Below are 19,791 nucleotides of genomic sequence, written 5' to 3'. Positions count from 1 at the left end.
AAGTCTATTTTACATATGAAATACGTTAAAATTATCCTGAATAACAAACCTTGTTTATTAGATACGAGTGCATAGAATAGTGAAGGTTAAACTTTGCTCATTAAGTTGTGTTCATACGATAAACGTGATAAGTCTCTTATTTTTCCCTTAGTTAATTATGTCTTATGAACAAGGAAAACTTAGCACTAATATCCAATTGTGATACATTTTCCTTTTAGGTGATGCTACAAAGATCAACCGCATGCTATAAACAAACAAGAAGAATTTCTTTTTGATAAAATATGTTCATTTTATTCCTACAATAGTTGAAGTAGTTGTCTTTGGCATAGAAAAAATGACGTGTCTTTGAAAAACATGCATTCATTTTTGTTTTCGATTTGAGTATGATTTATTCTCAGGTTCAACGCCGATGACTTTCTAGTGGCAAAATAGTAAGTCACTTATGAATAAAGGCCTAAATACAATGGATCTGGATACGTTGCGGCTGCGTTTGCGGCAATTTGACAGTTAGACCATACATTTTCTGTCAAATTAACGTCAACGCAACGCAAACGTATCCATTGTGTTTGGGCCTTAACGGTTACGGGAACGTTATCAGTCTTCGCCAGTAAACTACTCATCGCAGATATAAATAATGTATGAATTCAGAGAACAGAAAATACCCAAACCCAGAAAATGTTGGATCGTTTTTTGCGGGGATGCTAACACCGACTATTTTACCTAATCACAAACCAATCGCAATAGAAATATGCTTTCGGCTCTGTTTTATTACAATCCTTACAGAGAAGTTTAGTATTCAGAATTTAGTATTCATTCCTGATTTATATATACTTATTCGTAAATATCAAGGCAAAAATATTTTTTATAATGCTGTTCAACCTGTACTGAAAAAGTCAACAGTTATTGAAAAGAACACAAAACCTATAAGGCAATCCACGGGTGACGTGTTTTCGCTTGTACGTTTGTTATTGTCGCTGTTTTTCAAGCTGTAAAATCAAAACACGGCCAAAACCGAAATCTTTTTATGTCGGCAATAATATCAAAAGTGATTTTATATTGTTGTATTTAGGATTGGCACTCGCGATACTAGAACTACCGATTGGATAACATTTGTTTTTCACGCTTCTGAATCCGGATTGCATCCAAGTTGAGACCGATCGAACATACATAAAGCTGTCATAAGTTGAAAACAGACTGAAATCAGCCGATCGCAACTGTCTCGCGGATTGCCTTATTAGGCCGATACGAATTTCATTTTCATTTTATGGCACCAAAAATGTTGAAAATTGGAAGGAGAAGAAAAAAAGTTTCGTTAATATTATTGACTTTTCGACAGCGTATATGCCTAATTTAGCATCAAACAAGTCCAGTGACAGTGAAAGTGTCATCAAAAGGCAAGCCAAATGGTTAATAATGATAATAACAAGACCTGGCTTTATGGACCGATAGGTCTTAGCTATAAACAAGAAAAAAAAAACCTAAATTAATCCACCTAGAGGTCAGACCCAGCCTTTCTCATTCAAACTTTTATTTGTAAAAATAGATTTACATGAACGCTTCAATCCAATAAATGTATATTCACTCTTAAAAAATATTGATGTTGTAATCTATACATATGAAAATGCAATCCGGTCTGTCTGTCTGTCTGATCCATATAGGCTCGAAAATTACCGAACCGATCGGCGTGAAAATTTGTATGTAGGGGTTTTGGTGCCTATAAGGGTTCCTATGATAGTTTGAGACCCCTCCCTTTTCTGGAAGGGAGGGGTCCCATACAAATGAAACATAAATTTCTACACAACTCGAGAACAAACCAAGCAAATGAAACCGAATTTGGCTTGTAGATGTTTTAAGGGATAAAAAATATGTCCATAATGTTTTGACACCCCTCCTTCTTTCGGAAGGGAGGGATGCCATACAAATGAAACACAAATTTCTGCACATCTCGAGAGCTAACCAACTAAATGGGACCAAATTTGGCAGGTGAATGTTTTAGTGGTAACAAATATGTTCCATAATCGACCTCAGGCAACATTTTGGATTGTAAGATGGCAACTTCCGGTTTCTGGAAATCAGCCTGAAATGGACGATTCCCATTAAATATGAGTATCTCCGGAACCAGAAAGATGCACAGAAGCTAAAAATTGATCACAGACACAATCTTGAATTTTAAGATGGTGACTTCCGGTGTCTGGCAAACAGCCGGAAATGACCAAATACCATTCAATATGAATGTTTTCGGAACCAGAATTACGCCCAGATGACAGAAATTGATTTCACAGGCAATTTTAAAGTTCAAAATGACGACATTCGGTTTCTGAAAAACAGCCCAAAGTGACCAAATACCACCCAATATGAGTATCTCCGGAGCCAGAATGTTGCAAGAACACCACTATGAATTGTAGGATGGCAACTTCTGGTTTCTGGGAAACAGCCAGAACTGGCCGATTTTCGTCTGACATGAGCAAGCATGGAAAAGTTCACTCACTAGCAATATTTAATGCAAATGTGTTCTTCGATTTATCAGTTATCGTTCAACTATTTCCACTCGCGTACAAGTTTGCCATAGAAACGCTGCTGATTGTTTTTCGCTTCTAAGAGTTCCGAATACCATAGAATGAGACTGAATGATTCAAACACGATAGTATTTATTGTATCCAAGTTCACTTGCATTCAACATTATCGCGAGAAGCTTTGAGATATTATCGCCAGTGATACAAAATTATGAATCCAAATGAACGTTAGATTGCGTTCAATTGTTTGCTTGCCGGAGCAAAGAGGTATCATTAATGCTTACGGAAATGGTAGCATGGTGCATTAGCATCTGATACTTGAAATCACCAAGAATCATCGTGGTATATCACGGTGAAAGCACGACGTGGAGTAGCCGAATTACGCCTACAAGCAACCAACATGTGAAAGAATCAATGCGATCGCTTGAGTGCAATCGTTTACGATTCTTTCGTGAAACACTCGCTATATGTTGCTCGCTCCGCCTAAGGCAGGCAATACTGACACAAAATCATCAAAGAAAGCTACCATATATTTCTTTGCTCTAAGTTGTCTCTTGCAAGCTTGAGAATGTGTAACTTTTGATAGCGATGGTTTGCTAGGATTGAAAGTTTATAAATAGCACGTTCAGAAATGATACCCGAATGATTGTTATGCGATACGAGTTTTTCCATCCTTGGACATGAGTATCTCCGGATCTAGAATGATACACAGCAGCTGAAATCGACCACACACCCCATTTTGGATTCTATGTTGGTGACTTCCGGTTCCTGGGTAACAGCCGAAAATGATCGAATAACACCCAATATGGGTGTTTCTTCAACCAGAATGAAGCTCAGAGGCTAGAAATTATCTTAAATACCATTTTGAAATCCAAGATGGCGACTTCCGGTTTGCGAAAAACAGCCTAAAATAACCAAATACCATCCAATATGGGTATTTCCGGAATTGTTATGACGTACTGAAGCCACACATCGACCTCAGACAACATTTTTAATTGTAAGATGGCGACTTCCGGTGTCTGGAAAACAGCCGAAAATGACCAAATACCACCCAATATGAGCGTTTCTTTGACCAGATTGACGCACGGCCAGAAATTGTTCCAAAATGCCATTTTAAAATCCAAGATGGCGACTTCCGGTTTGTGAAAAACAGCCTAAAATAACCAAATACCATCCAATATGAGTATCTCTGGAACTAGAATGATGCAATGAGCTAACAATTGGCCTCAGGCACCATTTTGAATTGCTAAATGGCAACTTCTAGGAAACAGTCGAAAATGACCGAATAATACTCAATATGAATATATACCTCCCAATATGGGTATTTCTGGTGTCAGATTGATGCCAGAAAATCTGCTGAAAATGACCGAATACCACCCAATATGAATATATTCAGAATTAAGGCGATGTACAGAAGCCAAAAGTCGAGGATATTGTCATTTCGATAAACTCAATCATTTCAAAGGATTTGTTATTTGACTTTGATCATATCCTATGGCCGATTCGTCGTGCATTTGCAGACTTTTAACACATCGCAAGGAATCAATAAATTTGGAACATTCAAATAGTACGATACCACATTTAAATTATGTTGAGGCCACATATATCGATCAAAGCAGGTATAGTTTTAAATAGTCTTTGAATTTCTTTTCTTTCCATGACTTTTGAGCCACATATCAAATTGTTATGAAATTTGTTATTTGTAAGTTCGAGAGATGGCTCGTTCGTATGACACTAGTTATGTTCAAATAAGTCATGTAGTCTTTGAGATAATAGACTTTAGTTGTTTTATTAACAATTTAATACATAACGGTTGCTTAAGTTCGATTATAATCAAATAAAATGGGAACGTATAGGGCAGCCAAACTTTGAAACCACGTGTTCAATCATAATTCATCAGTTAACCCTTAGCCTGCTCATCTGATAATAGTATTGATAATATTGATCAAATCGGTTGTGTAGTATCTGAGATAATGAAGTTTCGTGATTTTCACATTTCGACGCATTACAGACAATATTACAGTCCGATTATAGTTAAATTCAATAGGGTGTTATGAGGCAGCTAGACCTCTCATTTGACACTAATTTAGTGAAAATCGGTTCAGCCATCTCTGAGAAAAGTGAGTGAGTCCAAGTAGTCTTCGGAATATGTTCCTTTTCATAGCTGGATTTCACATTTTTAAACATAACAGGCAAAGTAATAGTCCGATTGCAAAACAAATCAATAGGGTCTTATGGGGCAACTAGACCTTCCATTTGACACTGATTTTATAAAAATCGGTTCAGCCATCTCTGAGAAACATGAGTGAGATTAAACAGTCTTCAGAACACGTTTCTTTTTATAACTTTTGAACCACAAGTTCAATCTTCATAAAATTCAAAATTTAAGGGTTCTTAAGGTAGCCCGTTCATTTGAACCTTATTTTGTTCAAATCGGTTGTGTAGTTTTTGAGATAATGATGTTTCATGATTTTTACATTTTGATACATAACCTCTAAACTAAAAATCCGATTACAATAAAATTCAATAGGGTCTTATGGGACAACAAGACCTTTCATTTGCAATTAATTTCATGAAAATCGGTCCAGCCATCTCTGAGAAAAGTGAGTGAGAATAAAAATCTGCACATACACACACACACACACACACACACACACACACACACACACACACACACACATACAGAAAATGCTCAGCTCGTCGAGCTGAGTCGAGTGATATATGCCATTCGGCCCTTTGGAGCACTTTTATACTCTCGGTTTTGCAAGTGATTGCTATACCTTTCTAGGAGAAAGGCAAAAATAATGATAATTATGTGATATTTTTCAACACACTTTTGCATGCAAGTTACAAACATCGTAACTTGCACACAATTTTTTATGAAGCTATTCTTTTATTTTCTTCTCAGTAATATTTATTTTTTGCCCTTCCTTTAGCTATTTTTAATAACCGTGGACATAAAAACTATTCAAAATTTGTATCAGCCTTATTAATGGGATCTGAAATTTTCAATTCTGTTAGAAAACATGCTAAAAGCAAAGTCATAACATTTTGTTCGTCTGTCGCAATATCGTACTTTCCACGCAATGATTTCTAAGTTATGTGACATCTTAAATTCGTGTTTGTTATAACGTAGCACAATGATTTCGGTTTCAACCGTACAAGGCATGATTTCTTAGATTTGTTTTTATTTATGAATCTTAAGATTTGAATTAAAACAAGCATATCATTCAATACTATGTTACCATAACATGGGTGTGAGTTCAATATTGATATTCAATCAAATGAACACTCCATGGTTGATTACATGCAAATTTAGTACTGGTTTCTGCCAGGAAAGTCATAGTAAAGGGCATAAAAAATACCAACGTCAATTTATTCGAATACATCAGCATTATCGATAATTTATCATATAGGGAAAATATGCTAATTTTTCATATAGGAAAAATACGACATACGGGAAATGTGATCGCTGCGCTTCAAACTTTTATAAGATTTTGTATGGCGACGAATTCGGCGCGTTTTGTTTTAAAAGAAACAGATAATATCCTAATTATAATATTCAATATTTGGTTTAACAGCAATATAATGTTAATTATATAACTTTTTTTTCAGGATTTTCAACAGTCAAATGAAATATTTACGACCGTCACAGACTCACTGGCCCATCGTCGCATGTGACGTTTGGTCATTCAACACACCGCGAGCGGCCTGCACTGGCGCCATTTTTGCAGCGCTGCTTCCGTTTGCTAGCGTTACGCCAGCATCACACACGTCAGCCATGCAGCGGCGCTTGTCGTGGGTACGCTCTCGCTGCGATGAACCGAACGGACGCGCTGGTGCCATCCCGCTCACGCATCTGACTGGCAAAACTGCCAGAACGAGAGCAAAACAGCGAACGAGACCGGAGAGGATGGCTGATGAAATACTCTGAAACGCTCGACCGAAATCGAAATTTGCAGTGAGCAGGAGCGGAGACGATCATGTTCACTCATGTGAGATCAGCCCATCGGAAAGGAGGTAAAAGCGCAGCGCATTTTTTCGTTCCTTCCGAAATCTGGAAATTTTCCTTGCTGTTGGCTTTCGGTGTACGATTTTAAACGATATTTTGCGTGGTTAGTGCTGGCAAGTGTTAAAAGCTGAACATTTCGAGGTGTGGAATAGTGTAATGAAGCGTTTTCAACGCTCCGTTTAAGTTGAAATTTCCCAAATGTGAAATGCGCTTCCTGCTTGGATCGTTTTTTTTTTCTTGGCACTAGTGGAATAGTGAGGAGACCAGCAGTAGAAAAGTGAGTTCCCGAATTATGATGCGTTTCGTAACGGTGAGAAGTGATAGCACAAGCGTATGTAGTAGTGCTGCGGGGTGGCAATCGCTCTGTACGAAGCAGCAGCGGGCGAGCGGGAAGAATTTGTAATTCATCGCAACATCGGAGCTATCGCTGCACTGTCTGCAGTCGGTTACGAATTGCGCGAGGCCGAGAAATCGGACGACTCCCATTTTTTATCTAAATTTTCAGAAAGGCAATTTTCGAGAGGTGTGAAATTACGTAGCTGTTATTTGGAATGGCGGTGTGCTTTTGAAAGTATAGTGAGTGCTTTGTTCAATAGATTCAATAAGAAGTGAAGCGAGTGAAGGTAAAAATCGAAATTTTCAACAGCGCAAGCGACGGAGAAAAATGAACAAGACGTATAGCAAGCATTAGCAGACACCACGGTAGAGGAAAATAGTACAGAATTAATATCGTGGTGTTGATGAGCTGTGCATCATTGTATGGATTTGCCAGTATCGAGTTATGTAGTGGTAAGCGCTTTTCGATTTACTGTTTTCTGGGTGTTATTTGAACGTGTACGTGTGCCGGAATGATTATTTTTTTCAGAACTAAAGACACTTTAAAGCTTTACGAAAAGTTCCATATTGTAATTTACAAAGTTTCATCACTTATTTGCATGTTTAATCTGTGACTAGCCTTCAAAATTGAAAACTTCAGAAAGAATTTTTTTGTTCAACAAAAGTGCACGAGGGGTGTACAACAGATACATTATTGTAATTTTATATATGGTTAATCATTAATTAAAAGAATTTATTGAATAAAAACATCATGTTTTTAGATGAGTGGTGTTCGTGGGACAAACATTAATGGACGAATCCATAGTAGTCGAATTTTACCGGTCGAATTATATAAACAATCTTGGTAGACCAAAAGTCAATTTAGCGAAATGAAGCTAAAACTGGCGAAATTGTTTTTAAATAAGCAACAAACGGATAAAAATAGAAAATTAACGAAGCTATTTAAACCGAAAAAGTTAAAGTAGTTGTGTATGCAACACTCTCTAGTCGATATCCAGATTATGGACATTGTTCTGATTCCTGTTTCAATAATTTAGGCTTTGTTTTCTACTGTGACTCGTCGAAATTCTAAAATCACAACTTTTCTTGTTTTGTTGAACGCGTAGCTAATTTTCCCATCAATTTCTGCAAGAATGAAGGAAATCAGTTGGAAACTGACTGAGTTATAAGCTTTTGCAATTGGACAACCTCCGTGACGCTCTCGATGTTTTCGATATTTCAATTAGCTCCCTTCTCCCAGAAAGTTGCCGAAAGACGTAATTCTACGTCAATCAAATAAGAACTTTAGTTTGTAAAACTCTCAGAAAATGATTTCTCTAGATAACATTATTAATTCCATGAATTTAATAAGTGTTGAAGTTTTTTTTATTCTGTGTGGCCTCGTCACTGCGACCAGAGACATTTGATCTATTATTGCCAGATGTTTTCCGTACTCCGCACTTCATATTATTGGCAGTATCACTATTGAGATCAGTGATACGCCTATCATTTATATGCGTGCTTGGGTCTGAGTTTTACTCTTCCGTTTTAATCCCAATTACAATTCCTCGTAGAGAACTATCATACGTTACTTAGACCAGTTTTATTATAATAAAGACTTGTTTTTGTTAGGAGGAGAGTCAGCAAGAGTACTGTAGAATTCAGCTTGAAAGAAGGGTATGTGTTGAGGAGCCTGAGAATAAACTTTAAAGTTCTTTGACAACCAAATGGCCTTACTAAGATTCGAACCCACGACCACCGGCTTGTCAAAGTGGACTCTGTAACCGTGCGGCAACGGTTCTCCCCCTGTTGTTGGAGTTTGAACGATGTCACACCGATTAAACAAACCGTTTTGGCTCTGGATATATTTGTAATCATCAATACCTTCCTAATATAGCATTTTTAAATAGCTTCTCAAAAATGAGCAGTGTTCCAAAAAATTAACCAATAGCACAAAATGGCATCTTTTGCCAATAAAAACATTTAGGCAAGGTTTCAGCCAAATAAAAAATGGTCGATTAAAATAGTTATTTTTTTGTGGAATTGCATATTATTTAATTTTGAAAGTTATTCTGTCGTTCAAGCAATAAGTTTGTGTACAGAAATAATACTGTGCTCATAGTTTCAGTATAAATGCAAATTTAAGTGTCGCAGCTTGGACCTTTCCGTGAAAACTTTTTTTTTTTTTTCAAGTAAACCACACAAATCGGATCCACATGGTGGAGACTGTTTTTTTTGCATTTTACGGAGATACACCACACACACACACACACACTTGTGCGGGGCCCCAGCAGCCTTATATTGTCTGTTGGTCTAAATCGGTCTGAAATTTTAACAATTTTGTGCTCTTTTAAAATAAACCACGTATACCTGTGCACAGCACCAAAAGCATTCTTACTGTCTCTTGATCTTAAGCAGTATCAAATATATATAAATAAGCTGCCCTAACGTGCCCTTCTCTACTGACCAAAATCTCCTTTCTGTGATCTTTGTGGAGATGCAAAAGTTTGCCCGGTATCCATACAGTTAGGGTCACACTAACGTCGCTTCACTCTTCACGCCTGATTGCAAGCACGTAGCCGGTAATTAGTTTCACTGCAGTTGATGCTATGCGTTGCATAGCGAAAGACACATGGGGTATGGGTATGGGTCACTTTTGGCATTCAAAATCATTTAAACTATAAAATCTTCAAACTACATAACGCAAGTTATTTTATTTTCTATAAAAGCTTGAAAATAAGTTACTTTATTCAGTCTTGTCGCATAATCATGTAAAAGTAACAAAAATAGCCAAAATATGGACTGACCCACAATTGTGTACTCTAAGATGTAACATTACTACAATTATGGGTCACTTCACTAACTGCACCGAGCAGAATTATAGTTTTTCGTGACATTTTCAACTTAAAATCATTTTGATCGTATGAAGGAGGTTTACGAAACATACTACTGCTAATGAAAATTGTTCAGTTTCGTGAGAATAGACGTATTTGCGTGAAAGTGACCCATAATTGTAGCTGACCCATAACTGTGGTGGCACTGTATAAGGTAACCGAAAATAGTTTACTAAACGTACAAAAAGAAATAAAACATTAAAATCTGCCAAAAAAATTAAATTTTGACGTAGAATTACGCCTTACGGAAGCATGTATGGGGGTACAAATTGAAAAACCTAAAACACCGAGAGAGTCACGGAAATTGTCCACTTCCATATGCTCAAAACTCGTTCAGTTTCCAACGGATTTCCTTCATTATTACAGCAATCGAAAATTAACCATGCGTCCTTCAAAACTTAAAAAATTGTGATGTTGTATACTCGCTACTGTACTATTAAAAGATGCAGAGTCTTGTTGAGCGCATTTTTCGACCAATCAGAGCTGAAACAAGGCCTTCTTCCTTAGCACAGCCGGTGCTAAAGTATACAAACGATTCGACTTTATAACCGATTCGTTGTGGATTTGCTCACTCTCCACAAGACTCGCAGTCCACAAAGACACGCCTACCGGTAGTTTAACTCGCAGTAGTCACGTATAAAAGCCAGTATGCAAAAATGTTGTCAGCCCAGGCTGAGCAAACGACTCATTCAATCGCAGCGCTCCATAACAAACGGACCAACCGGCGGACATCAGCACTGCACAGCATTGCTGAACATGTCCGCATATGTTAGTAATTTTATCATGAACTGCCGCGTCGTGTTTGCTTCCAGCCATTCGTTATTTGTTGTTTGCTTGCTAGCAGTGTGGGCGGAGCGAAGAATGTCAAGAGAATTACAATCGTCCCGTTTTATCGGTAAATGTCAATTCAAAATCAACGATTTTCTTCAAAGGTACCAATCGATTGATAAAAAGGAAAAAAAAGAATTATTACTTAAATTTACCGCTTCCAAAACACATTGACATAAGGTAGGCTGTCGTAATTCTACGTTAACCCTGCGGTTGTGTCTTATCAACAAGCTCTTCAATTATTTTTTACAGTGTATATTTTCTTTAGAAAGACAAAATTATTATCTAACACTTTGCCGAAACCGTCACACCAATCTAACAAACCGGTTTGTCTCTAAACGTATCATCAGTACATTTTCTACCTAGCATTTTTACATTACTTCTCAAAAACCGAGTCGTAATTCGAAAACAATTAACAAAAAGCATACCACACTCTATGCAAAGTTTCAACTAAACCAATGAATGGCCGATTGAAATTGTTGCCATTTTTTGACGTAGAACTACGTCTCAGGAAGTTCGGCTTCATACTCGGCTACGTAGGGATGTAAAATGAAAATGTAACATTAGAAAAAGTGAAAAATAGGGTAGGGAACGGCTTAAGCAGTAGCGCCTATTTTAATCAGTCGAAGAAAACAGGCCTCAAACTCCTGCATTTTGATCAATATCGACAATTTCAATGATGGAAACGAAAACTTTGATTGTCTAGCTGTCGTACGAATATAAGAAATACCGTTAATCACAAAGAAATCTGTGAACAATTGCAATTGAAACAAATCGACCTATATTGCAGCCATCCAGGAGCGACTTCGGGTGCTGAAAAAAAACGCCTGCAAAACAGATGGAAACTGCTTAAAATAGGTTCGGGGTGATTGGAATAGTGTCCCTCGATTGGTAACTTTGATTGATAATTGTTAAAGCTTGCTAACTTAGTTTCACAATCTGAAAACAAGTTCTGACAGAGAAAACGATAGAGAACAGATTGATATACTACTGTTTGAGTTTCACCCAACACATTTCGAGTATTTCATCTGAATACACAGGCGGTTCCTAAAGCTGCTTAAAATATGTTCCCTACCCTATGTCCAGTTTCAAATGCTAATAAATCGGTTAGTTTTTGATAGATTCCCTTCGTTCTTGCAGTAATCGATTGGAAAATCTCCTATGAATTCTCCCAAATGCAGAAAGTTTTAATTTTATTATTCGAACTATTGTACTATTGCCAAGCCTTTTCAAAACGCAATATTCGACCTCTGATTGGTCGTTATATGATAGCTTTCCTAGGCACGGTCGACAAGACTATAAACCTAGTAATTCGGAATGTACTATTTGGCCTAAATAAGAGCCTGTTTCAGCCGAAACTGCTCATATCCAATTGAGAAATCAACTGTACCAAAGAACAATTCAATGGCCTTCAAACCATGCAATTCAACAAAACTTCAAAAGGCAAAAACACTATGTTACACGAATTATCAAACAGAACAGAAAATATTAAAAAGGTGTGGAATAAATTGAACGAAATCGTTTTCCATAGAAACACTGGAGTCCGTCAAAACGCTATTTCCGAAGTTATTATTGATGAAACCACTCTCAAAAATGAAACAGACATATGCAATCCTTTCAATAGTTACTTCATAAATATACCATTTAAGTTGTCCACAGACTTGTTACGAATGTTTAATAATGAACCAAAGAGTCGTACGCTCCATACTGTTGTTCAAAATTCCGTCGTTATTCTACCAGCTACAAGTACTGAAATATGTAATTATGTGCATAGCCTAAAAAACTCGAAAGCTGTTGGAATAGACGGCATTTCATCTAAATTCATCAAAAACAACATAGCTGAACTAAGCTCAAGACTAACTGATCTGTTCAACCAAGCTATAGAAGAAGGTGTTTTTCCTGAATGTTTAAAAGCAGCAAAAGTGGTACCAATTCACAAAAAAGGACAAAAAAGTAACATTAGTAATTATAGACCTATATCAATACTCCCAACACTGTCCAAACCATTTGAAAAGTTAATTGAACAAAGGTTAAGAAGTTTTTTGAATCGTAACAAAATTATTCACAGTAACCAGTACGGATTTCAACCAAACTCAAACACAACTAGTGCTATTGTGAACATCGTTAATAAAATTCAACAGAACATCGACCAGCGCAAAATTTGTTCGACAATTTTCATTGATGTTTCAAAAGCTTTCGATTGCGTACATCACAGTATATTGTTGTCTAAATAAGAAAGCTACGGAATAAAAAATAATGCTTTTGAGCTGTTTAAAACTTACTTAACCGGCAGAAAACAACGTGTCATCATTGGCAACCACACCAGCTCAGATTTGACCGTGAAATTCGGAGTACCTCAAGGTTCGGTATTAGGCCCACTGCTTTTCAATGTTTTTGTCAATAACATCTTTAAGCTTCCATTGAAAGGGAAGCTACAGCTATATGCCGATGATGCTGCACTAGTATACGAATCAAATAATATTGAACAGTTATTTCGAGACATGCAGCACGATTTGAACTTAATTCATAGGTTGTTCTACAACAATCAACTAACAATCAATGCTTCTAAATCAAAATATATTATATTCTCTAGCACTAATCGTTTTCGTGATGCAAGTATTGCTTTATGGTTAGGGAAAGAAAAATTAGAAAGAGTAACCTCAATAACGTACTTGGGGCTTATATTACAAGAAACTTAAAGTAGAACCTGCATGTTAATAAAACTCACCGAAAAATTGTTCAATTTCTAGGAGTTCTTCGACAATCTAGTCATATGCTTCCAATGAAAGAGAAAAAGAGTCTGTTCTATGCCCATGTACACGCGCAAATTCGTTATTTGAACATAATCTGGCAAAACGCACCGAACTATGTAACAAGTAAAATCTCTATCACTTTGAACAAATTTATGAGAACTATTTTCTGGGAACAATATTTGGATCCCAATATAAGAACCATAGATTTATACAAAACAAATAACATTATGACCTTAAGTCAAATAAATTACTTTGAATCAGCCTTGTATATTCATAAAGTCAAAAACAATTTGATAAAAAACAATTTAGATATTCATCTTTTAAGTGAAACACACCAATACTATACGCGAAATATGGACAATATTAGAGTTGCAACTCCAAGAACTAATTATATCCGTTTCGGCTGTATCTATCCTGCCATTGCTAACTTCAATAATTTGCCAACCGATGTAAAAAATATTCCTACAATCTACACATTTAAAAAAATTCTGAAAAGATACGTAACTGAAAATATTGTTTGAACATTAGACTCAATTAGATTTAATCATACTCTCATATGCACAAACGATCATAGATAAAAAACCTCCCAATCAGTCTCACGACTGTCTGAGGTTTATTATAATTTGCACTAATTGCATTACAAAGTATTAGTAAAAGGATAAAATAACGATAAATTGTAAACTAACCTTAAGGAAACTATGTGAACTGTTTTGAAAAGGGGTTTTTATGCCTGATTGAAACCTGCTGAATGTAAAAATGTTTCCATCTTGGCTTTTCCCCTTACCGGAAAATAATAAATAAATAAATAAATAACTAGTGTCATTAGTTCTAGACAGTGACAATAGCAGTCCTCACTTATCAGTAGCAGTGGCAGCGGATAGCAGCAGCAGCTCATGGCAAGTTGCCACTGGCAACGGATAGCAGCAGTTGTAACGGGTATCAGCTACGATAGTGATAGGGCCAGTTTATGCAGCGGCATGGCCTTCAGTAAAATGCTGCCTTTGTGCAGTAGTGGGCAGCGCCAGTAGTAGGTACACAAGCCGGCCACTGCCTGCAATGAAAAGTCGACTCATTTCGACAACACAACAACGTTTTGGAAAGCTGGCGTTCAAAAAACATGAGCAGGCAAGTTTTCTGTCAAAGCTTATTTTCAACAGTACATTGAGAGTATTCAAGCAAAGTGCATCAAATATACGAGATGTTTATATCCTCTCATCGCTTCAAAGGATTCAGAATGATTTTTTTTTAAATGAATTAAACTCCTATTAAAAGACCTGCATGTGTGATTGAATTCGAGATCATTTTCAAAGTATTGTACTATTTCAGCACATTTGAATGTTGCAGGTAAACAGAGCATTGCATTGCTGTTTGTTTGAAAACCCCTAGAACATTGAATATACATCGACTCTCCCCTTGGGCCAACCGAGCCAAATGAATTCTTAATCATGCAATTGGAGTCCACTTGGCTGTTCCTTTCCTTAGTTTGTTCTTTGTTCCATACATGTACATTCCTGCAGTTCTTGCAGCCATCGTTACGGTGCTTCCCTCCCAGTTAGTACACAAATGATGATGGCCTAACACCGTTTGTTTTATTATGTAATTATAAACGGTTTCCAGTTACTATTCACAGGCACTGCTTGCCTGTGAAATATCTCGCAAAAAATGTTCGTTTAATGTCTAAGTAATTAACTTAAACTATAACAAGCACATTCCAGGAGAAATTTTTCGCCAACTTTTTCTTTTCGGTTTTAAAAAAAAAGAATTATCTACACAACCATTCTTAAGCTTATCAAAATTGAACCACTCCTCCGCGGGTGTCGACAACGCGGCAGCACTTTCGTTTCTTGCTCTTTTTACTGTTGTTGGTACATCTCACTTTTCATCCGGCATGTTTGCCGTGCTCGATTCACTCATCAGTCACGGGGAGTGAAAAGCGAAAACCATCTAGCGAGAGCCCCCTTGAATGCGTACTACATTAACGCGACACAAACCTCACCACTACTAACTACTTCGGCAGCATTCAGCGTGGTCGACGGTTGTATCTGCGTGCTAGTGTTTACCCACATGTAAAACTGACCGACACGATAGAATGTAGCTTTCTGCTTGTTTGCCTTTGGTATAAATGTAGTGATGGCAAATGACTCTGTATACTCTCGTCATCTGCTGCCGGTTGATTTTCCAAGCTGAATCCGCGTGCGTCCTACAGTCGTTCATGCTTGCCGGGTTCTCGATAAACTTCTCTTACTGCAATCCAATTGGAATGGATGACGACTGAAATCAGTGTCTTTATTTGACCGGCCTTCGTGTTTCCAGCACGAGATGATGTACAAAAAATCACACGCGCCATGACCAGTTTTATGTATTCTCCATTGGTCGGGTTCTCGATAAACTTCTCTTACTGCAATCCAATTGGAATGGACGACGACTGAAATCAGTGTCTTTATTTGACCGGCCTTCGTGTTTCCAGCACGAGATGATGTACAAAAAATTACACGCGCCATGACCAGTTTTACGTATTCTCCATTGGTCGGAGTGTTTAGAGTATTTAGATGCTAATTTGGACTGGGATGTTTGGATGTTACATTTACCACACTACCGAACCTACTAAAGTGATCTCGTTTGAAAATAAAATCTCACTTCGGCCGCATACGATGAAAACGAAATGAATTTTTTTTCATCAGTGGTCTCCGTGAAATTTTATCAACTGTTAAAATTTGATGACTTACGAACAAAAATAAAATTAAGGAGCTCGTTTACAATAATTTACAAAAAAGTGTAAAAACTTTCAAAAAAAAAATGTTTTTAGGAAAGGAATTCTACAGAGAATATTCAAAAAAATATTTCAGTACGGTGAAAAACCTCACGGAAATAGTATTTTCGTATTTTTAGCTTTTAAAGACTAAAATATTCGAGTTGGAGTCGAGCCCGGACAACCAAACAGAGGTCATGGACTCCTGCAGGAGAATTCTGCAGTCCAGCCAGGACTCTTACCATAATGGTACATCCTCGTTGAAAAAAGGCGTAATCTGAGATGTTTGGCGTCAGGAAATATATATATTGTTAGAGAGAAAATTTTACTCAAAACTTACAATGCATAAGATTACTGCAGAAAACCTGCCAGAGAAAACCACTGCCGAACCGTTCGCTACTCTAACTACGGCTCTGAAAGCCCTGCTTGTTACAAATAAGTTGTCAAATTAAAATCTAAGCAATTCATTCATTTCATCACAATCGTTCATTCTTCTACAAACTATCACTAATTCGTTGATCCACACCGTGATCCATAATTTCGGATACAATGTCACATTTTCATTCATTCAATTTGTGAGTATTTTCCATTAAAAGTACTTTTCATATAGCGAATTTCTTTATTCCACTGTGTGCGGGCAAAACTGCCGAGGAATAATAAAACGTCATCGCCATTTAAGACGCAAGTAAGAAAGAGATGCCAGATAATTGTTTACGAACTTAGCACGTGCGGTGGTGGGTTGAAGCTGACAAATTTTACAGTGCGCCTCGGGCAGCACGGCAGGTCAAAACTGGCTCGAAATCGAGCGAATAAAGAAAGGTTTTGACAGCAGTTAGTGCGCCTCCAGGTCAAAACGAGGTGAGCTGGTGGAATAAAAAAATTCGCTAATAGTGAACACCTACAGCAGATGTTTTGAAATAGACCCTCCGTTAGTTGGCTTCACCAATTTCAAACGTATTTCGAAATTGTTGCCATGAGTATTTCATCCTAGATTTTCTGAATAACCGCTATCAATTGTTCCAAGCTGGAGATCTTGTAATCAGCAAGCTTCGCTACTAGGAACTCTGATAAGTACCGGAAAATTTCAAGAGATGACATTAGTAATCACTAATGTGAACCATTTTTGTCGAGCTTGATCTTTCAAATGACGCCTGTCAAAACTCCAGCCATTTATGTTTACGCATTACGCAGGCAGCTCTGCGTACGTGGGTGCCGCGTTTGCTTACAGTGGACCAAAAACGAATTCGTTTGATGACTTCCTAGCAGAATTTGGTTTTATTTCTGCGTAAGCCAACCGAATTTTTGCGCCGATTCATAACCATGGATAAAACCTGGAACAGGCAAAACAGTGAGTTTTACCGGGCCAAAGTACTCCGAAGCGTCCAAAAACGCAACAATGGTCCGGAAAGGATATGGTCTCCATATTTTGGGATAACATAATATTCTTGGACTATCTTGAAAAAGGTAAAACCATAACCGGTGCATTCTATTCATCATTATTGGACCGATTGAAAATCGAAATCGCCGAAAAATGACCGTACTTAAAAAAGAAAAAAACCGCTTTATCATCACGACAATGTGCCTGTTCATTCATACTTAGTTGCAAAGCAAAGCTGCATTCAATCGGCTTCGATTTGGTTCTTCAGCCAACCGTATTCACCAGACCTGGTCTCCAGTGACTATTACTTGTTCCCAAACCTGAAGAGATGGCTCACCGGTAATTGTTGTTACTCAAATAAGTAGCTAATAGCTGAAACTGAGGCGTATTTTGGAGACCTTTCGATAGAGTACTTTCCGGACGATATCAAAAAGTTCGTTGATCGTTGCACTCGCTGTATCGACTTAAAAGGAGAGCATGTTGAAAAATAAAACCGACTAGCCAAAAAAAACGTCTCCGTGTTTCATCCTTCAGGTACTTATCAGACTGCCTAGTATCATGTAGGACCGGACAAAAAGTGCATTGGGTCAAACCTGGGGTGCTTGGCGGCCATTCATTTTTGTACAAAAAATTCTTCAAATTGTTCCAAGTTCGCAATATGCGCTGGTGCCTCGTCTCGATGGAGTTCATTGTGGTTATTTTCAAAGAGTTTTCGTAGACTCACGGTAACAAGCTTCTCCTCCTGTTCAATAAATGTCTCCTGTTTTCAATAAATAGCATTGACTTTGCAGAAGAAAATGTTTCCTTGTACCTTTGATGGTTTTATAAACGAAATTTCGCTTAAGGGGGGACTCTACTCTGAAAGGTCGGAAAAAAATTCATGTTCGTAATTTTTTTCCGGATGTTTAGAGTAGAGTGAAGTGTTTGGGTACTATTGACTATTGATTATGGTATATTTGAAGATGTATTTTTCATGTCATGGATAGAAATATAGTGAGTGTCACGCTGTTAGCAGCCGGGAGCTTCGAATATTTTTTAGCCAAAACGGTTCAGTAGATCTTGAGAAAAACTTACCACCAGTTGAAAAAAACATGGCTCCGAGAAAAACGCTGCCAACAGCGTGATACTTACTATATTTGCATCCACGAGATGTTAAATACATCTTTAAATATACCTTAATCAATAGCCAAAATACCCGAACACTTGATCTTACCCTAAACACCCGGAAAAAAAATCACGAAAATCTATTATTTTTCGACTTTTCAGAGTTGGGTCCCCCTTTAACTCCACACGATTTCAAACGCTTAATATTTTTCGCGTATCAATAACGAAACACAACAGAGCGACAACCAACACCATGTGCATTTTTGAGTGCATACATAACGGTTTGCAACTAAAACCTTGGATTTTTTTGGCTCTTCCTCAGCAACAAACACGCTCAGAGAACTTCGGCTTTCAGTCGGGCGTAAGTTTCCTCCACCGTCGCAAAGTTACGTATTTTGGAGTCAAAATCATCCGCGAAGCCCAGAAGCTAAGCAGACCAGACCTAAGAATCTGTCGGATTGAGAAGATCTGGTCCATGGGGGCACGGGCTTCTATACAACTGCTGGTACTGGCCCACGAAACCCATGGTTAAGGGTGATAGCCGACGGAATAGGATCTATGAGAGTATCTTGTAGGCGGCATTGATAAGCGAGATACCGCGGTAGTTGTGGCACTCCAGCTTGTCGCTCTTCTCGTAGATAATTGCCCCACTAATCCGGCAATTTTTCCACCTCCCATATCCTGGAAATGACCCATTGCAGCGCTCTAGCTAACGCTTCTCTCCAATGTGTAAAGAGCTCGCTCGGCAGTCCGCCTTTGCCTTTGTGTTCTTCAGCTTCCCGCTCTCACGAAGAACTTCATAAACATCGGGGGCTGGTACTCGGCCATCAGCTGCTGAAGCTCCTAGGTCAGTTCCTGCTCCGCTTCGGTTTACTGCATCGCCATTCAGGTGTCCATCGACGTACTCCTTCCACACCATCTGTTGACCATCTCGCTGGCATCCGTGAAAAGGTCATGCCGCGTCGTTGCACATGCCGTCTTGCGGCACATAGCCTCTGCAAGACTGGTTTACCTTCTCATAGAACTTCCGCGTATCACTCGCACGGTACTGCTGCTCCAGCTCCTCATGTTCACGATCCACTTGCCGGCGCTCCTTTCGTCTGAGAATACTGGTCATGTCGCACCGTGCCCGTTTGTAATTAGCCTTGTTCTCTCTCGTTGACCTACCCAGGTATATCGCCCAGGTCCGGTTCTCCTCATTAACAGTGGTTAGCATCGCTTCGAGCTGTTGCGCGTAATTCTCCG

General features: G+C 38.1%; 1 protein-coding gene across 3 annotated transcripts in view; it reads left to right on the top strand.

Annotated features, from left to right (window-relative positions):
- Nucleotides 1-19,791, top strand: part of LOC129728910 (uncharacterized) — a 48,346-nt gene that overhangs the window by 2,759 nt on the left and 25,796 nt on the right. Inside the window, exons 3-4 of one of the 3 annotated variants that reach the window (XM_055687384.1) lie at nt 6,129-6,802; nt 7,031-7,314. The gene's annotated coding sequence lies outside the window, so the exon portion shown is untranslated. Of the gene's footprint in view, nt 1-6,128; nt 7,315-19,791 lie in introns of all 3 variants that reach the window. The other 2 variants (XM_055687385.1, XM_055687383.1) reach the window with 2 other exon arrangements.

The sequence above is a fragment of the Wyeomyia smithii genome, chromosome 3, assembly GCF_029784165.1.
Source record: "Wyeomyia smithii strain HCP4-BCI-WySm-NY-G18 chromosome 3, ASM2978416v1, whole genome shotgun sequence".
NCBI lineage: Eukaryota > Metazoa > Arthropoda > Insecta > Diptera > Culicidae > Wyeomyia > Wyeomyia smithii.
The sequence above is the reverse complement of the archived record's forward strand: the minus strand, read 5'-3'. Positions and strand labels throughout refer to the sequence as shown.